Source organism: Saccopteryx bilineata, chromosome 5, assembly GCF_036850765.1.
Source record: "Saccopteryx bilineata isolate mSacBil1 chromosome 5, mSacBil1_pri_phased_curated, whole genome shotgun sequence".
Lineage (NCBI taxonomy): Eukaryota > Metazoa > Chordata > Mammalia > Chiroptera > Emballonuridae > Saccopteryx > Saccopteryx bilineata.
Window position 1 is genome coordinate 201,912,452 of NC_089494.1, and position 20,196 is coordinate 201,932,647.

Sequence of the window (20,196 nt, forward strand, 5' to 3'; positions counted from 1 at the left end):
CTGTGAATTAAGTTGCAGAGCGGTTTTCATAGAGAGAAAATATCATTATAATTTCTATAAGGGTATATTTGCCATGTGTTTGTGGGTTTGTTGTGAGATATATATATATATGTGTGTGTATGTGTGTGTGTGTTTGTATACATATGTATATCACACGTGCATATACATACATACTGCAACATTATGTGCTATAGCAGAAAACCCCAGAAACAAACTTCTTAAATGGGTATCAACTGAGAATGGACCGAATAAATCATGATTTTATGAAATAGCCTTTTAAAAGAATGAAGTAAATCTCTCTGTGCTTCTCTGAATATTCTCCAAGGTATAAAATTAAGTAAAAAGAAAAATATGCTAAACAGTGTGAATGATTTCTTTCATACAAATAAAATGATATACACACAGCTATAATATGCTAGTCAATAATAACTTTATTTTGAAAGAATGCATCAGAAACTTTATTTAATAGAGTTTTAAAGAAAGGTGTGGGCTTTGGAGAGAGAATTTTACATCTTATGTGTTTCTAAACTGCATGAAAGTTTTATTATGGGTGTAATAAATTTGTTATTCAAAAGTGGTAGGGTTTATCTAAGGGTTTTGTGTTATTCTATATGCTTTTTATCATTTGAAAATATCTGTTGTTAAAAATATTTTGTTAAGGCCTGACCTGTGGTGGCGCAGTGGGATAAAGCGTCGACCTGGAATACTGAGGTCGCCTGTTCGAAACCTTGGGCTTGCCTGGTCAAGGCACATATGGGAGTTGATGCTTCCTGCTCCTCCCCCTTCTCTCTCTCTGTCTCTCTCTCTCACTCCTCTCTCTCACAAAAAATCAATAAATAAAATATTTAAAAAAAATGTTGTTAGCTAGAGTGGCAGTTGACAGCTTATTAAGCTATATAAAATATTAAAAGAATTTTAAATTTTTGTTGTTTTTGTCCTATATTTAATAATGAAGTCAAGTGGAATCTAGCCTCATCCCCAGCCCTCTTGTCGTTTTCACTGCCCACTGTGCGTCCTGCAGAGAGGAACCTCAGCCAGGATGACTGGTGTATTGAACTAGCACAGGCGCCGTTGTAATTCTACATCCTGACAATGCACAAAGTCTAGCAGACCTAATAGCCAGTAGTCCATTAATTGAAAACATCAGGGCTTATTGTTCAGGGTTTCAATCTCCTAGTGGTTTCAAATTCCATATTCAAAAGAGCCCAGATTTTGGAGCTGTGACCCCTCTTACATAGAAGAGACCAGAGAAGGGGTGAATAGAATGCTGTAGTGTACAGTACCGACCATACATCTGAATTATTACCTATAGTATCTAATTTCTAAATTTTATATAAATAGTATATAAGTATGTAAGTATAGTCTTCATCAGTACATAAACACTTATTTTAAATCATGTTGTGAAACAAATTGGGGGAAAATATCACTAACACCTCTAAATTAGGGGCTTGTGATTTAGATTACTTTAGAGTTAGCCCTCTTTTGGTTCATTCTTCGAATCAATGTTGTAAGAAAGAGTAGCCCCAAATCCATGCACATTAAATAAACAGAGGAAATTATTGACTCCCCTATCAGGGAAGTTCAATGGTGGACTGCAGACATAGGTAGATAGCTAACCCAGTGGCCTCAAACAATGTTATCCTTGTTTTTTTATTTCTGTTACACTTTGTATGTTGGTGTAATCCTCTCCTACTTCATACTTGTCTTTTTTTCTATGTAACTTAAAAGGTTGTTCCTGGAAACCCTCTGCTTATAGGATTATACTTCTCTGGCTAGTGGGCTAAGAACAGTCTTTCTCCTAATGCCTATTGTTAAAATAGATCAAGTAGGACTCCTGTTGGCCTCTATAATAGTCATGTGCCAGTTTCTTAGCCAGTCATTGGCTCTGTAGCCATGTAGTGCTGTCCCTGGTGTGGCTTGATTCATCTGCCCGCTTCTGCAGCTGGAGCTGGTGATTGAGATATGTCATGACTGGAAACCCCAATAACATTCTCCCCCCAAAAACCAGAATGAGTATGATGGATAGCATTTTGGAAATGAAGAAAACTCTCTCTTTTGTAATCTACTATTGGTAGCATCAAAAGTCATTTCCTTCTCATGCTTACCCTAAATGTAACTCATTCAAACTGCCTACATCCACAAGTGGACTGAGGTGAGGGATCAGGATGAAGTTTGAGCACTAATTTTCAGGTATCTTCCATTAATAAAAGACAATCCAGGCCCTGGCCGGTTGGCTCAGTGGTAGAGCGTCGGCCTGGCGTGCAGAAGTCCCTGGTTCGATTCCCGGCCAGGGCACACAGGAGAGGCGCCCATCTGCTTCTCCACCCCTCCCCCTCTCCTTCCTCTCTGTCTCTCTCTTCCCCTCCCACAGCCGAGGCTCCATTGGAGCAAAGATGGCCCGGGCTCTGGGGATGGCTCCTTGGCCTCTGCCCCAGGAGCTAGAGTGGCTCTTGTCACAACAGAGCGATGCCCCGGAGGAGCAGAGCATCGCCCCCTGGTGGGCAGAGCGTCACCCCCTGGTGGGCATGCTGGGTGGATCCCGGTTGGGCGCATGCGAGAGTCTGTCTGACTGTCTCTCCCCGTTTCCAGCTTCAGAAAAATACAAAAAAAATAAAAATAAAAATAATAAAAAAATTAAAATAAAAGACAATCCTAAATCTAATTGCATTAACCTCAAAATTTTTTATTGTATTTTATAAAAATCTTTGAAAAATTTCAAAGTCATGACTATTCTATATCAATTAATTTTTTTTAAAAAAAACCTGTCTTCCTTACTCTTAAATTAGTAAAAATTGAGAAAGGAAACCAAAACAAAAATAGGCTTAATAAGTTACCTGAACAGTGCATTAGGTGAAAGTCAGAAGTTAGAATGACATCAGCAGCATGACTGAATAAGATGGCCCTCGTTCAGATCCTTCTCTTCCAAAACTTGGTATCTTTCCATGGACAGAAGTGCCTTTGTGGGACCTGTGGGGTCCAGTACCACACAGCAAGAAATCTGGGAGGAGCATCACCCATGGATATACGCTGGCAGACCTCAGTAGGGGCTGTGGATCCTGCAGTGGTCCAAGAATCTGCTCCAGCCCCTTCTGACTGTGGTCTGCGGGTGTGTCTTAGACAATCACCTGCAGACAAGAGAGCCTTTGTAGAAGCTCCGGTTCCCAGCAGAGAAGTTCCAGCACACTAGTGGAGAAAAAAAAAGAGTTTGGATGCATTGGAGAGGGTAAGAAATTCAGTTTGACTTTACACCCATCCCTGCTACCCTGGGCAGCGTATTTCAGTGCCAAGAGAGATCTTCTTCACCCTGACTTCCCTTGGCTGGAGAAAGGGAGAATCTGACTATATCCCTGGCTTCTCCAGCTCTGCTGTGCAGATACTGCCAAAAATGCCCAGTTCTCAACCCCCCTCCAGAGGTCTGAGTCATGAACTAAATGGCCGAGGGGTGGGAAGAAGCTGGGAGTGTGACAGGTAGGATTCTCAGTTGTAAGGGGGTAATCAAAGGAATGTAGATCCTACTAACTGCATCTCAGACTCCATCAAGAAGCCCACCCATGAGTTGCTGGGCAAGGCTTGTCCATGGACCTCAGCCAGTGCTCTGTGTGCCCCACTCACACAGCCCCACACCCTGAGCTGGTTCATGCTTCTGACAGTGGTGAGAGCAAGCCGACTAGTGAGCATGCATAGACATACAGATGGCCAGCAAGTAATGAAAACATCACTAATCATCAGGGAAATGCAAATCAAAACCACAATGAGATATCTATTCTCTCACACCTGTTAGAATGGCTATTGTCAAAAAACAGCTAAGACTAGGATGTGGAAAAAAGGAAACTTTTGTGCCCTGTTAGTGGAAACATAAATTCATACAGCTGCTATGTAAAATGTTTGGAGATTTCTTAAAAAATTAAAAATGAAACTAAATGTAACAGTCCCTCTAGTGAGTATATACACTCCTCACAAAAATTAGGGGATATTTCAAAATGAATATTAAGCGATAAAGAAGCATTTGATTGTTTTTTATTAATCCAGAACATCAGAAAAGCAAATGACAAGTCAAGGAAAGTTGTTTGATTATGCAAATGAGAGTGCAAAACCAACTTTTATTTCATTGGTGAAAATGCACTATACAAAAGGCTGAAAGTACTGGAGAATCTGCATGTTCCCTGATCCCCTAATTTTTGTGAGCAGTGTATTCCAAGGAAATAAAATCAGGATCTTGAAGAGGTACCTGCACCCCCACGTTCACTGCAGCATTATTCAGAATAGGCAAGACAATAAAACAACCTAAGCATTTGCTGATGGATGAATGGATAAAGAAGTTGTGGTATATGTAGTGAATGGGGCATTATTTCGCCCTGAGAAAAAAAGGAAATCCTGCCATTTGCACAACATGGATGGGCCTTGAGGGCATGTGCTAAGTGAAGCAAGTCATACAGAGAAAACAAACACTCCATGCTCTCACTCATATGTGGAATCTAAAAAAGCTGAACTCATGTAAACATAAAGTAGAATGGTGGTTTCCAGGGTCTGGGAGGTGGCGAAAATGGGGAAATACTAGTCAAAGAATATAAATAAGTTTGGGTGAGCTGATGTAAAGCATGATGACTATAGTGAATAATATGGTATTATATACTTGAAAGTTGCTCAGAGAGTAGATCTTAAATGTACTCACCACAAAAAGGAAATGGTAGTTATGTGAGATGAATGTTAGCTTATTTTATTACAGTAACCATTTCACAATAGATAATGGATTCAAATTATTATGGTATACTTTAAAATACATAATATCACATGCCAATTATATCTTAATAAAATGGAAAACATAAGTTAATCATGAATACAGAGTTTATATCTTACTATGAATATTTTTATTATTTTAGGGAGGAGGATAAACCTCCCTTCCCAAACTCAAGAACAGCAAATCACATGGGAGATTTGACTTTTAGGACCACTAAAGATGTGATCAGGGGAACACCATTACTTTATGGCATGGCATTGGTTAGAGACGATGTGGAGGACATATGAAATGTCTATTTCTTATCAGAGAAATGACTAAGGTTTAATAGACACTGGTTCCTTTTCTGAGTGGAACTTTGTCATCATCCCTTACCATAGCTATTCAGTAAACAAGCTTCCTGAAGCTGTAGGTGAATATTTCAAGGCTCTAAGTAGGAAGCTGTGATTCATGACAAGTTTCTTCAAGTAATTTCTCAGGTTATGATGTCCTTTAATAGCCGCAAAATATATATAGTTTGGACAATAAATTTTAGAATACTATTTATTTTTTTGCATTTTTCTGAAGCTGGAAACAGGGAGAGACAGTCAGACAGACTCCCGCATGCGCCCGACTGGGATCCACCAGGCACGCCCACCATGGGGCAACACTCTGCCCACCAGGGGGCGATGCTCTGCCCATCCTGGGCGTTGCCATGTTGCGACCAGAGCCACTCTAGCGCCTGAGGCAGAGGCCACAGAGCCATCCCCAGCGCCCGGGCCATCTTTGCTCCAATGGAGCCTTGGCTGCGGGAGGGGAAGAGAGAGACAGAGAGGAGGCGTGGCGGAGGGGTGGAGAAGCAAATGGGCACTTCTCCTGTGTGCCCTGGCCGGGAATCGAACCCGGGTCCTCCGCACACTAGGCCGACGCTCTACCGCTGAGCCAACCGGCCAGGGCTAAATTTTAGAATACTAAAGCTACGAAATCATCACCTTTCGAAATATATATACTTTCAAAACTTTATTCTATCTTTTAAAAAGATACATAGTTGAGTGTTAATCCAGTATTTTACATAAAAATATAAACAAGTGGGTTTCAGGCAATATCTATGTTATATACTAAGGGAGGCAGGAAGGTACAGAGGTTATGGTTATAATAAGGGAACCTGAGATTTAATTTTGACTTTGCTGCATGGAGAGTTTCTTGGACAAAGTTCTTTACCTTTCTGAGTCTTGGTTTTCTTTTTACTAAGCATCAGCAGTACTTATTAGATAGTGTAACTGTAAGTGCTAATGACAATTGGTAAAGAATTTATCCCAGAACCAGGTCTATATTAAACACACATGAATGTGAGTTTGTTTAAATTACTCTGGAATATAATTATACGTTTTTAACATCACAGGGAAAAAAGTCTGTCAGAAATCTATGCAAGATTGTATGCCTCACTTTATTGAGTTGTGATTCTGTATACTTATTTATGGAATAAGCTATGCAAACTTAAATTTTTCTTTGTGACTATTTTTACTGTTGCTTATACCTCATCAGGTGCCATCTTTTCAGATGTTTCTGCATTTGCCCTGAAATTGTAAAGGTATTGTATATTATGTCACTGCAGGATCCCTGCTTCCTCCTTATATGGGGAGTTTCCATAAGAGTTTGGTCCTAGGAAAAGCTTTATCTCCCTTGGGAAAGCAGTCCATTTCCTCTTCTCAGGTCAGAATGCTTATGTGACTTGCCACCTTTTCTTCTTTATCTTGTTTGTCAGGAAGATTATACTATAGTTGATCTTTTCACTAATCACAACTGCTTGGCTCATTGTTATATTTTGAATATTTACTTTTGTCCCCCTATTTAAAAATCTTAGTTAATTCATTTATTTTGTCTTTTTTACCAAATGCTCCTTATCCCTTTGGGAAAGAGGTGAGATAGAAATGTATATGTATGTATATATTATTTGTCTCCATGCAGAAATATTTTCTTATTAATTTTTATTTTTGTTAATTTATTTTTTGCCAACCGAGTTTTGATATTAGCAACTTCTTTAATCTCACTAGTTCTTTCTTTCCTCTTTGTTCATGTCCTTCACAATGTTTGTCCAACAAATATTTCCTGGTATTCAATCTGTTGAATTTTTAGGTGGGGAAGTCACTATGACAATGAATCAAATTGTCATTAACGAACACATACCTTGTTAGGGTATACGGACTCCTGAGAGGAAGACCAGGCCTCATGAGATCAGAGTTACTTTCTATAAAACAAAAACAAAAACTGAGATTTGAATACCCTGCTAATTCTGATTTTAAATGATAGTGTTAAAGGAAAGCCTGGGAATTTTTTTCTGACGTTATTACTGAATCTAATGGGATTCCACTAGTTTGCCCACAACTTCAGGTGAAATTGATTTTTCCGTTCATTTTCTTGCTACCTTTTCTACAATAGGTACAAAAAAGATGTCCTTTTATATATATTTGTGAGAAATGCGAGTGAATCTTGTTTTGTCACATTCTTGATTATGCTTTTAAAGACAGGGAGAAAATATGCCTGCTCGTTGACTCCCATTTGCTTGTCATTTTCCTCAAGACAACTTAACTATCCTTGCTTAATGTTGTCATATTTTCCCCCTTGTGGGTGTTCAAGGCAACAAGAGGCTTTTTATCCTATTTCATGAGGAAATGCGATGTATTATGAGTCATAATTATTTTATTCATAAGGCAATACTGCCTCGGCAGAGCTTGGATCACACTGAGGATCACTCCTTCTGTGTGAAGGGACAATTTCAGGTGATTTCTGAGAATGTTGTTTTACTTTAACATAATGTTACATTTCTTTTAGGAAAGCTGATGCCCTCTGATAGGGTTAATGGTACTCGTTTTGGACTTATTTTCTCAATGCTTATTGAACTACCATTGTGAGTTTTATGTCTTGTTGGGACTTGGACTTGGACTGAACATAACGGTGATAGTCTGTCTCTTAAAACTGCAGTAGAGTGTGGAAGTAAAAATACAAGGTAGTTTATAGGTATGTAATTATTGTTGTTCTGCTTTCAAATTTTGATTCTAAGAACAAACACTGCATATGGGAGAAGCCTTATGAATTTGTTATAGACCCCAATATTTGTGTTGGGATGACCAGTAATCTTGGTTTTCAGTACTGAAAGTCCTGGATCCGAGGACACCCCTCAGTCTTGGGCAAACTACTACAGATGGTCACAGTAAATTTGGTGCTCAGGTAGAAGCTGCACTATAATATGACTGTATACTTGGTTTGAACTCTAGGGTCTTTATTTCCAGTAAGCCTATCTTAAACACAGAATTTTATTTGAAGGCATATTACTTTAACTTATTAGCTTAAGTAAAGAGTGTTTATTATAAGCGGTCTTAGAGAAATCAAAGAAAAACTGAGCAACCAGCTCCAGGAAATGTGAGACTCAGGTGTCTTTGAGAACCTCAGTAACTCAAATTCAAGGAATTTTAATAGAATGTTCTGCTATTCATATGAGCTGGCTTCCAACTCCCACAGGTTCTGTACTTCTTAGTTCAGATTTTTTTTTTTTCTGAAGCTGGAAACAGGGAGAGACAGTCAGACAGACTTCCACATGCGCCCAACCAGGATCCACCAGGCACGCCCACCAGGGGGCGACGCTCTGCCCACCAGGGGGCGATGCTCTGCCCCTCTGGGGCATTGCTCTGTTGCAACCAGAGCCACTCTAGCGCCTGGGGCAGAGGCCAAGGAGCTATCCCCAGCGCCCGGGCCATGCTTGCTCCAATGGAGCCTCGCTGCGGGAGGGGAAGAGAGAGACAGAGAGGAAGGAGACGGGGAGGGGTAGAGAAGCAGATGGGTGCTTCTCCTGTGTGCCCTGGCCGGGAATCGAACCTGGGACTTCTGCACGCCAGGCCGACGCTCCACCACTGAGCCAACCGGCCAGGGCCTTAGTTCAGATTTTTGAGAAAAAGAATGTCAGTGGCTCAGCCACACCCATGGATTGGTCCTTCTTTGGTCCTGTGTTCAAACCTGGTCTATTTATCAGTGACCCAGGGCCTAGGTAGAGATCATTGCGATTGCTGTCCTAGCATCCATCCCACCCCAGCTGATTATGTAACTTGGGTCACCTTGCCTGTAGTTCACTTAGGAATGAACATGTTCCCCATTTCTGGTCAATGAGACCTAAGGAGAATCTTCTGGAGGGCTTTTGGGAATGGTGCACAAATTATCAGACTGAGGCACAATGTCCTTTCCAGACTTTTGTGTCTGCTTATGTTGCTATTTTGCTGGTGACTCAAGGATGAGGACAACATAAGAAGGGCAGAGCAGAAAGCAGGAAAATCTTGAATCTTTGATGATGCCTTTCAGTCAGTGAATCAACCCACAGTGTGTCTCATCTCTGGACTTCCTGTAATTAGAGAGTTAAAAAAGTCTTTTTTTGTTTAAGCCATTTGAGAAATGTATAATATATTCTGTATCTTAAGATGTATAATGCATGCTAGGATAATATTAACTAATAATAATAATAATAATAATAATATATGCTAACAAGCACCAACTGGGTCAGCTGGCAGGAGCTGGTAGAGCTGTTCCTATAGATGAATATATTCTTTAAGAAAACAGGAGAAGAAGATTCCAAGATGGCAATGGAATAGGCAGACATTTCAACTGCCACCTTTCAGGACTAAATTGGATTACAACTAAATTTAAGAACAATCATTTTGAAAAACTAACTTTAGACGAAATAAAGAGGAGTCCATAATCAAGGATCACAGAAGAAGCCACACCGAGACTGGTAAGAAGGATGGAGTCACAGAAAGGGCTGCCCCGCTCTCAGGAGTGAGTAGTGGCGGAGGGTCCCGAGGGACTCTCACTACAGGGAGGGTTGCCCTGAGAGGAGTGGATTCTAAGCCCTAGGATGAGCACCCCAGCCTAGAGCTCTAGTCTGGCAGAGGTGCCCACACAGCATTTGGTGGTGAAATGAAGTGAGATTTCTGTCTGCGAGAAAAAGAGAGAGGCTTTCAAAGATACAGGCTCTGTCTTAAAGGGCCAGCACAGGAAATCTTATTTATAGCCACTTACCTGGGGCTCCTGTGACGGGAGGGTTGAGAGGACTAGAGTTGTGTGAGGAGAGTGAAGTTGGAGACCCAGTGAGAGACACTGTGGGGGGCAGCCACCAGAACCCCTGTGCTGAGTCATTTTCCAGTGCTACAGTTGCCATCATTCTCGGATGGAGCAGCCCTCTCAGTGTGGCATCAGCCTGGGGAAAAACAGCTGCCCCACCCTCAAGAATACCTCTTGCCTGACCCTACAGAGATTGGGCCTTTCTGAGAAGCCAGGAACTCAGTGACTCAGTTTTCTGGTGCTGAGGCTGGAGCTTTCTCCTGTACCCTCCTGAGACTATGATTAGTGATCCTGCCCCATGGGAGATTCAGTAGAAACTGTCAGACTATGGGAAGACCACATCTTTGGGTTTCAGAGGCCACACCCACTGGACTCCTGGGGCCACACCCTACTGAGGTCTGTAAAAAAAGTCAGGACAGACAGACACCAGGGTGGAGGGTGGGAGCCACACCCACCACCCTTCCTAATCCATGAATTGCCCCAAGCTCTAGACCAGGGGTCTCAAACTCAACTCAGCATGTGGGCCGCAGAGCCAGATCACAGCCGTTCAGCGGGCCGCACTAGGTCTACAAAAGGCAACTGTTACGCAACACTTTTCTCACTGCAGTTGAAAACAAAAAAAAATCAGTACAACAAGCACAATCGTACATGCAGTTTACTCAGTGTCACAAAATGACCAGAAACTGTAGTTCGCAACACAACTGCTGTTAACTAAGCTAATATCTAGCTAGGATGCTAGAGAAATGAAAAACACAAGTAGGATCCTAGGCTTACTTAATTTTATCCAAAATATTTTGAACTTCGTGGATTAGTCTGTGGGCCGCACAAAATTGTTCGGCGGGCCGCATGCGGCCCACAGTCCGCGAGTTTGAGACCCCTGCTCTAGACTCTACCAAAAGTTTTTTCAGTGGCTGAGCCGAAAAAGCAGCCTGCAGACAGAGGCAACAAGAGGTGGAACTTGGGGAACCTTGGGCCTTTTGCAGTCCTTTCCCCAGGTCCTGTGTGGGTAAAAGCCAGCCTAGGGGTATGGCTTGGTATTTCCTTGTGCCCCTGGACCCAGCAGAGGCAGCTATAAACCCTGATTTGCTTGTAGCTCCAAGAAGGCTGCTGGGGACCAGTCATGGAAGTATCCTGCACTGGTCTGCACTGGGTTCCCTACAGGGAGGCCCAGGGCCAGCACATCCAGTGGCCAGCTGCTGAAAGCATCGATTCATGACCTAAAGACCCTTGCTGGTGATGTATCCTAAGAGAGGGCTCATCAGACACTGAGCCCAGTTGAGGAGAGTTCTGCTCTTTGTGGTCAATACCAGCACAGTGGCTCACAATCATTGGACAGGGTGGAGCTTTACAGTCAGCGGGCCTGGGTTCTGGATATCCTGCCCACTGGGCTAGGTTTCACAGTGGAAAGGGAGAAAGGTTTGGAGCACGAATAGTCAAAGTGTGGTTCCCTTGGAGCCTATTGTTGGGACCAGTTGAGAGGCTTAGCTACTTTTGTTGGGGGGAGGGCACAGTCAGCCCCAGGGCAGGACTCTCTTGGTCTTCCTCCCTGAGACCAGGGGCTCACCAGCTGGAAAAAACTTCAGCAGAGGGGACTGTCAACCCCGCTCAATGGAAGCTACTGCTCACCTTGCTGGAGAGAAATAGAATTGGGGTACCTAGCAGTGTCTGGGGTATTAGACTCTGGAGTAGGGGCTACTTTCCCCATACTGAGCTCCTGACTAAGAGACCCTTGAAGTAGGGTATCCCATTAATGTGTTCTCAACTTCAGCAGCCCTAAATCATCAACCTGTAGAGGGGTTGGTAGGGTGAGGCTGGTCTGAGCCCACACTACAATCTTTCTACAGAAGACTCCATGGGAAGACTAGGCAGCTATAAGAGGAGATGAAACCATTGAAAAATGGAGGAAAATCTTGCAGAGCTTTGAGCTTTAATGGAGCTGCTGTCATCTCTAAGCAGGAGGAAGCTGATCTTTATACACAGGTGGGCCCCTCCTGCACTATCCAGGCACAGAAAATGCAGACACAAACAAAATGCAGTAACTTTAGACAGGTACCATATGGTGGGTTACAAACAACTACTGATGCCAACCCAAGAGGACCCACAACCAGCAATGGGTGGCAGACTGCATCAACACTAGACTCAGCTAGCTGCATAAGCAGCATGCTCAAAGTAGGAGTCCAGCAGGCACCAGACACTGTGGAGAATAAAGACACCCAACAGGACAGATACTGCACAGTGTCTAATACATGTGATCAAGGTTGACCTCAGAGCCAGCCAGCCTAAAGGGATAACCTCATCCACAAAATGCCCAACTGCATTCAATACTATCATACAACAGGAGGGTAAATATAACACTCACAAATTATTCCTAGAGCAAGGAACTCAGGTGGTCCAGAGGTCAGTACACTGAGCCCATCTTCCTCATAAAGACACCACAACAAATTTCAAAGTCATAGCAGAGCTACCAAAGACACAAACAAAATGAGCATACAAAGAAATATTACCCAAATGAATCAACAAGAGAAATCCCCAGAAAAAGAACTAAGTGAAATGGAAGTAATTGCACTACTAGGCACAGAGTTTAAAATAATGTTATTGGGATGCTCAAAAAACTTAGAGCAATAATGAGTGGTCACAATGAGAACTTAAACAAAGATACAGAAAGCATTGAAAAGTACATTGAAATAATAAAAGAACCAATCAGAAATGACAAATACAATATCAGAAATAAAGACTGCACTAGAAGGAATCAACAGCAGGCTGGATGAAGTGGAAGATTGAATCAGTGATTTAGAGGACAAGAGAAATGTAAGCACAGAAGCAGAGCATCAAAAAGAAAAGAAGCTCAAAAAAGAACTCTAAGAGACCTCTGTGACAAAATGAAGAGAAACAACATCTGCATCATAGGGGTTCCTGAAGGACAAGAGAATGAACAAGGGATAGAGAACTTGTTTGAAGAAATTGTAGCTGAAAACTTCCCTGAATTGATGAAGGAAAAAGTCACCCAAGTTCAAGAAGCACAGAGCGTCCCTTTAAAGATGAACCCAAGGAGGCCTACACCAAGACATATCATAATTAAAATGCCAAAGTTAAGAGACAAAGAAAGAATCCTAAAAGCTGCAAGAGGAAGGCAGTTAATTACCTACAGAGGAGCCCCCATAAAGATGACATCTGACTTCTCAACAGAAATACTTCAGGCCAGAAGGGATTGGCAAGAAATATTCAAAGTGATGAATGACAAAAACCTACAACCAAGACTACTCTATCCAGCAAAACTATCATTTAAAATTAAAGAAGAAATAAAAAGCTTCCCAAGCAAAAAAAAAGGCTCACAGTGTTCATTACAGTGAAACCAGTACTGCAAGAATATTTAGAGGCCTGCTATAAAATGAGCAAAGGAAAAGAGAAATGGAGAGAAAGAGGATTGTAGGTTTAAGAATAAGATGGCAATAAATAAGTACATAACAATAATAACCTTAAATCTAAATGGATTAAATGCTCCAATCAAAAGACATAGGGTAGCTGCATGAATAAGAAAACAAGACCCATACATATGCTGTCTACAAGAGACCCACCCCAGAAAAAAAGATACACACAGACTGAGAGTGAAGGGATGGAAAAAATATTTCATACAAATGGAAATTTAAAAAAAAGCTGGGGAAGCAATACTTATATCTGACAAAATAGCCTTTAAAACAAAGGCTATAATAAGGGACAAAAGAAGGTTACTACATTAACGATTAATGAAGCAATCCAATAAGAGGATATAACCATTGTAAATATTTATGTACCCAATATAGAAGCACCTAAACATATAAAGCAGATTTTTATGGACATAAAAGGCAAGATTGACAACAATACTAAAATAGTAGGGGAATTTAATACCCCATTAACATGAATGGATAGATCCTCCAGATAAAAAATTAACAAAGAAGCAGCAGCCTTAATTAACACACTAGATCAACTGGATTTAATTGATATCTTTAGATATTTCACCACAAAGCAACAGAATATACATTCTTTCCAAGTGCTTATGGTACATTTTCTAGAACAGACAACGTGTTAGGACACAAAACTAGACTTTTTTTTTTAATAAATTTTTATTAATGGTAATGGGATGACATTAATAAATCAGGGTACATATATTCAAAGAAAACATGTCTAGGTTATTTTGTCATTAAATTATGTTGCGTACCCCTTGCCCAAAGTCAGATTGTCCTCCGCCACCCTCTATCTAGTTCTCTGTGCCCCTCCCCCTCCCCCTAACTCTCTCGCTCCCTCCCTCCCATGTCCTCCCTCCCCCCACCCCTGGTAACCACCACACTCTTGTCCATGTCTCTTAGTCTCATTTTTATGTTCCACCAATGTATGGAATCATGTATTTCTTGTTTTTTTCTGATTTACTTATTTCACTCCTTATAATGTTATCAAGATCCCACCATTTTGCTGTAAATGATCTGATGTCATCATTTCTTATGGCTGAGTAGTATTCCATAGTGTATATGTGCCACATCTTCTTTATCCAGTCTTCTATTGAAGGGCTTTTTGGTTGTTTCCATGTCTTGGCCACTGTGAACAGTGCTGCAATGAACATGGGGCTACATGTGTCTTCACGTATCAATGTTTCTGAGGTTTTGGGGTATATACCCAGTACAGGGATTGCTGGGTCATAAGGTAGTTCTATTTGCAGTTTTTTGAGGAACCACCATACTTTCCTCCATAATGGTTGTACTACTTTACAGTCCCACCAACAGTGAATGAGGGTTCCTTTTTCTCCACAGCCTCTCCAACATTTGCTATTACCCGTCTTGTTGATAATAGCTAATCTAACAGGGGTGAGGTGGTATCTCATTGTAGTTTTGATTTGCATTTCTCTAATAACTAATGAAGCTGAACATCTTTTCATATATTGTTGGCCATTTGTATCTCTTCCTGGGAGAAGTGTCTGTTCATGTCCTCTTCCCATTTTTTTATGGGATTGTTTGTTTGTTTGTTGTTGAGTTTTATGAGTTCTTTGTATATTTTGGATATTAGGCCCTTATCTGAGCTGTTGTTTGTAAATATCATTTCCCATTTAGTTGGCTGTCTGTTTATTTTGATATCAGTTTCTCTTGCTGAGCAAAAACTTTTTATTCTGATGTAGTCCCATTCATTTATCTTTGCCTTCACTTCTCTTGCCATTGGAGTCAAGTTCATAAAATGTTCTTTAAAACCCAGGTCCATGATTTTAGTACCTATGTCTTCTTCTATGTACTTTATTGTTTCAGGTCTTATATTTAGGTCTTTGATCCATTTTGAATTAATTTTAGTACACGGGGACAGGCTATAGTCGAGTTTCATTCTTTTGCATGTGGCTTTCCAGTTTTCCCAACACCATTTGTTGAAGAGGCTTTCTTTTCTCCATTGTATGTTGTTGGCCCCTTTATCAAAGATTATTTGACCATATATATGTGGTTTTATTTCTGGGCTTTCTATTCTGTTCCATTGGTCGGAGTGTCTATTTTTCTGCCAATACCATGCTGTTTTGATTATCGTGGCCCTATAATATAGTTTAAAGTCAGGTATTGTAATGCCCCCAGCTTCATTCTTTTTCCTTAGGATTGTTTTGGCTATTCGGGGTTTTTTATAGTTCCATATAAATCTGATGATTTTTTGTTCCATTTCTTTAAAAAATCTCATAGGGATTTTGATGGGAATTGCATTAAATTTGTATATTGCTTTGGGTAATATGGCCATTTTGATTATATTTATTCTTCCTATCCAAGAACAAGGAATATTTTTCCATCTCATTGTATCTTTTTTGATTTCCCTTAACAATGCTTTGTAATTTTCATTATATAGGTCCTTTACGTTCTTTGTTATGTTTATTCCTAGGTATTTTATTTTTTTTGTTGCAATCGTGAAGGGGATTATTTTTTTGAGTTCTTTTTCTAATATTTCATTATTGGCATATAGAAAGGCTATGGACTTTTGTATGTTAATTTTGTATCCTGTGACCTTACTGTATTGGTTTATTGTTTCTAATAATCTTTTTGTGGAGTCCTTCGGGTTTTCGATGTATAGAATCATATCATCAGCAAAAAGTGATACCTTTACTTCATCTTTTCCGATATGGATGCATTTTATTTCTTTGTCTTGTCTGATTGCTCTGGCCAGAACTTCTAGCATCACGTTAAATAAGAGTGGAGAGAGTGGACAACCCTGTCTTGTTCCTGATTTAAAGTAGAAAGTCCTCAGTTTTATGCCGTTTAATATGATGTTGGCTGATGGTTCATCATATATGGCCTTTATCATGTTGAGATATTTTCCTTCTATACCCATTTTGTTGAGAGTCTTAAACATAAAATTGTGTTGTATTTTATCAAAAGCCTTTTCTGCATCTATTGATAAGATCATGTGGTTTTTGTTCTTTGTTTTGTTGATATGGTGTATTACGTTAACCGTTTTGCGTATGTTGAACCATCCTTGAGATTCTGGGATGAATCCCACTTGATCATGATGTATTATTTTTTTAATATGTTGCTGTATTCGGTTTGCCAGTATTTTGTTTAGTATTTTAGCATCTGTATTCATTAGAGATATTGGTCTGTAGTTTTCTTTCTTTGTGCCATCCTTGCCAGGTTTTGGTATGAGGGTTATGTTGGCCTCATAAAATGTGTTTGGAAGTATTGCTTCTTCTTCAATTTTTTGGAAGACTTTGAGTAGAATAGGAACCAAGTCTTCTTTGAATGTTTGATAGAATTCACTAGTATAACCGTCTGGGCCTGGACTTTTATTTTTGGGGAGGTTTTTAATAGTTTTTTCTATTTCCTCCCTGCTGATTGGTCTGTTTAGGCTTTCTGCTTCTTCATGACTCAGTCTAGGAAGGTTGTATTGTTCTAGGAATTTATTCATTTCTTCTAGATTGTTGTATTTGGTGGCATATAATTTTTCATAGTATTCTACAATAATTCTTTGTATATCTATGATGTCTGTGGTGATCTCTCCTCTTTCATTTTGGATTTTATTTATTTGAGTCCTGTGCCTTTTTTCCTTGGTGAGTCTTGCCAAGGGTTTGTCAATTTTGTTGATCTTTTCAAAGAACCAGCTCCTTGTTTTCTTGATTGTTTCTATAGTTTTTCTGTTCTCTATTTCATTTATTTCTGCTCTGATTTTTATTATCTCCTTTCTTCGGCTGGTTTTGGGTTGTCTTTGTTCTTCTTTTTCTAGTTCCTTAAGGTGTGAAGTTAAGTGGTTTACTTTGGCTCTCTCTTGTTTGTTCATATAGGCCTGAAGTGATATGAGCTTTCCTCTTATTACTGCTTTTGCTGCATCCCAGAGATTCTGATATCTCGTATTTTCATTTTCATTTGTCTGTATATATTTTTTGATCTCTGCGCTTATTTCTTCTTTGACCCATTCATTTTTTAGAAGTATGTTGTTTAGTTTCCACATTTTTGTGGGTTTTTCCCCCTCTTTTTTGCAGTTGAATTCTAGTTTCAAGGCTTTATGATCAGAAAATATGCTTGGTACAATTTCAATTTTTCTAAATTTGCTGATATTGTCTTTGTGGCCCAACATATGGTCAATCCTTGAGAATGTTCCATGTACACTAGAGAAAAATGTATACTCTGTCGCTTTGGGATGAAGTATCCTGTAGATGTCTATCATATCCAGGTGTTCTAGTATTTTGTTTAAGGCCACTATGTCTTTGTTGATTCTCTGTTTGGATGACCGATCTAGAGCCGTCAGTGGTGTATTGAGGTCTCCAAGTATGATTGTATTTTTGTTAGTTTTTGTTTTAAGGTCAATAAGTAGCTGTCTTATATATTTTGGTGCTCTTTGGTTTGGTGCATATATATTAAGGATTGTTATGTCTTCTTGATTCAACTTCCCTTTAATCATTATGAAATGACCATTTTTGTCTCTGAGTACTTTTTCTGTCTTGTAGTCAGCATTATTACATATGAGAATTGCTACACCTGCCTTTTGTTGGTTGTTGTTTGCTTGGAGTATTGTTTTCCAGCCTTTCACTTTGAATTTGTTTTTATCCTTGTTGCTTAGATGTGTTTCTTGTAGGCAGCATATAGTTGGATTTTCTTTTTTAATCCATTCTGCTACTCTGTGTCTTTTTATTGGTAAGTTTAATCCATTTACATTTAGTGTAATTATTGACACTTGTGGGTTCCCTACTGCCATTTTATAAATTGCTTTCTGTTAGTTTTGTATCTAGTTTGATTCTTCTCTTTTGTTTTTCTATCATTTGTTTTTGTGTGTTTGTGTTCCATACTTCTTTCCTCTGTTGCTACCTTTTTTAAGTCCAGTGTTTTTGTGGTGGTTTTTTCAAGGGTGGTTACCATTAAGTAATGAAAAGTGTACCTACCATATTCATTGTAGTACCCTATCTTATAAGTATTTCTGCACTTCATCGTCCTTTGCTACTGTTAATCTCCATCCTCTCCCCCCTTTTTTTCCTTTGTTGTCACAGTTTAAGTTTGGTTTTATTGTGTTCTTGGTGGAGCTGTTACTTGTGGTGTTGTTTTCTTTTATTCTTTGAATCTGGTTGGAAAACCCCCTTAGTATTTCCTGGAGTGGGGGCTTTCTGTTGATAAATTCTCTCATCTTTTCTGTATTTGTGAATGTTTTTATATCTCCTTCATACTTGAAGGATAGCTTTGATGGGTATAGTATTCTTGGCTGAAAGTTCCTCTCTTTCAGGGCTTTAAATATTGGGGTCCACTCTCTTCTAGCTTGTAGAGTTTCTGCTGAGAAATCTGATGATAATCTAATAGGCCTTCCTTTATATGTTGTACTCTTCTTTTCCCTGGCTGACTTGAGAATTTTTTCTTTGTCATTGGTTTGTGTCATTTTTATTATGATGTGCCTTGGAGTGGGTTTGTTGGGGTTAACAAAACTCGGTGTTCTGTTTGCTTCTTGAATTTGAGGCTTTAGTTCTTTCCACAGGCTTGGGAAGTTCTCATCTATTATTTCTTTGAGTATATTCTCCATTCCATTTTCTCTCTCTTCTCCCTCTGATATACCTATTATTCTTATGTTATTCTTTCTGATGGAGTCAGACAATTCCTGTAGGGCTTTCTTGTTTTTTATTATTTTTGAGTCTCTCTCTTCTTCTCTCTGTTGTGCCTCAAGTTGTTTGTCTTCTATTTCACTAATCCTATTCTCAATCTGGGCTGTTCTGTTAGCTAAGCTTGTTACCTCGTTTTTCAGCTCGTGAATTGAGTTTTTCATTTCTGTTTGATTTGTTTTAATAGTTTCAATTTCCTTGGGAATATATTCTTTGTGTTCATTGAGTTGTTTTCTGATCTCCCTATATTGCCTTTCTGTGTTTTCTTGTATATCTCTGAGTATTTTTAAGATTTCTATTTTAAATTCTCTGTCATTTAGCTTCAAGGCTTCCAATATGTTAAGTCTTTTTTCCATAGATTTTTCCACATCTATTTGTGTTACCTCTCTTTCTTTTGTATCCATAATATTCGATTTCCTCTTTCTTATTGGCATCTGAGGGTGGTCTTGTTGATAGCAGTAATTAGAATTAATAAAGGGTAAAAAGTAAAAAAAAAAAAAAAAAAAGGTAAAACACCCCACAAAAAAACCCAGTAATAATTTATTATTTCCCCCTTTTTTTCTTTCTTCTCTTTCCCTCCTCTCCCCTCCTCAGGGAAATATTGTGCCTATAATGGAGGGCCTGATTTGGGGTGAAGAGTTCAAGGGGCAAAAAAAGGGAGTAGGGACCTACTAAATGCAAAAAAAAAAAAAAAAAAAAAAAAGGAAGAAAATTTTAGACAAGCATAGGATGATTTGCTTGTAAGTGATGGTCAACTAAGAGATATAATGAGAGGGATTAGAGGGAACCAGAAAAAAGGACCAAAAAAAGAATAATAAAGAAGAAAAAAATAAAAATAATAAGTAAAAATCTGTTGTATTAAGTGGAGCGAAGACTAAATACAATGGAGACCTTGGGTTGGGAGGACCCAAAATGCCACAAAAATAAACAAACAAGAAAAAAACAAAAACAAAGGCAAAAAAGAAAAATAAAGCCAAAAAAAGCCTTGAGTCCCAAATTAACTAATTTGTTCGTGATTAAGGATTAAATGGGAGGAAAGTAAAACGAGAAAAGAAAAAACGAATAGAAAGGAAAAAATAAGAAAAAGAGAAAAACGAAGGAAGAAATAAAAAAGGAAGAGAAAAAAACAAAATAAAGCAAGACAAAAAAAAAACAAAAGAGGAGAGAGTGAGAGTTAAGTGTTTTGGAGTATAACCTTAAAGGAGGGTGAGGATGAAGAAGAGAAATAAAATGTAACACTCATGGGTAGTGTAGTTCAAGAAAAGGTAAGTATAAGATGGGCAGAGAATAGAAGGACCGAGGTGGAGGAAAT

The 20,196-nt window shown here is 39.3% G+C and overlaps 1 protein-coding gene and 1 non-coding gene across 3 annotated transcripts in view; one reads left to right on the forward strand and one right to left on the reverse strand.

The window, feature by feature from the left end:
- RASGEF1B (RasGEF domain family member 1B) overlaps positions 1-20,196 on the forward strand; it is a 691,952-nt gene that overhangs the window by 329,812 nt on the left and 341,944 nt on the right. The window lies entirely within an intron of this gene.
- Positions 5,596-5,671, reverse strand: TRNAT-AGU (transfer RNA threonine (anticodon AGU)). The gene has a single exon. It is a non-coding gene; the product is annotated as a tRNA-Thr (tRNA).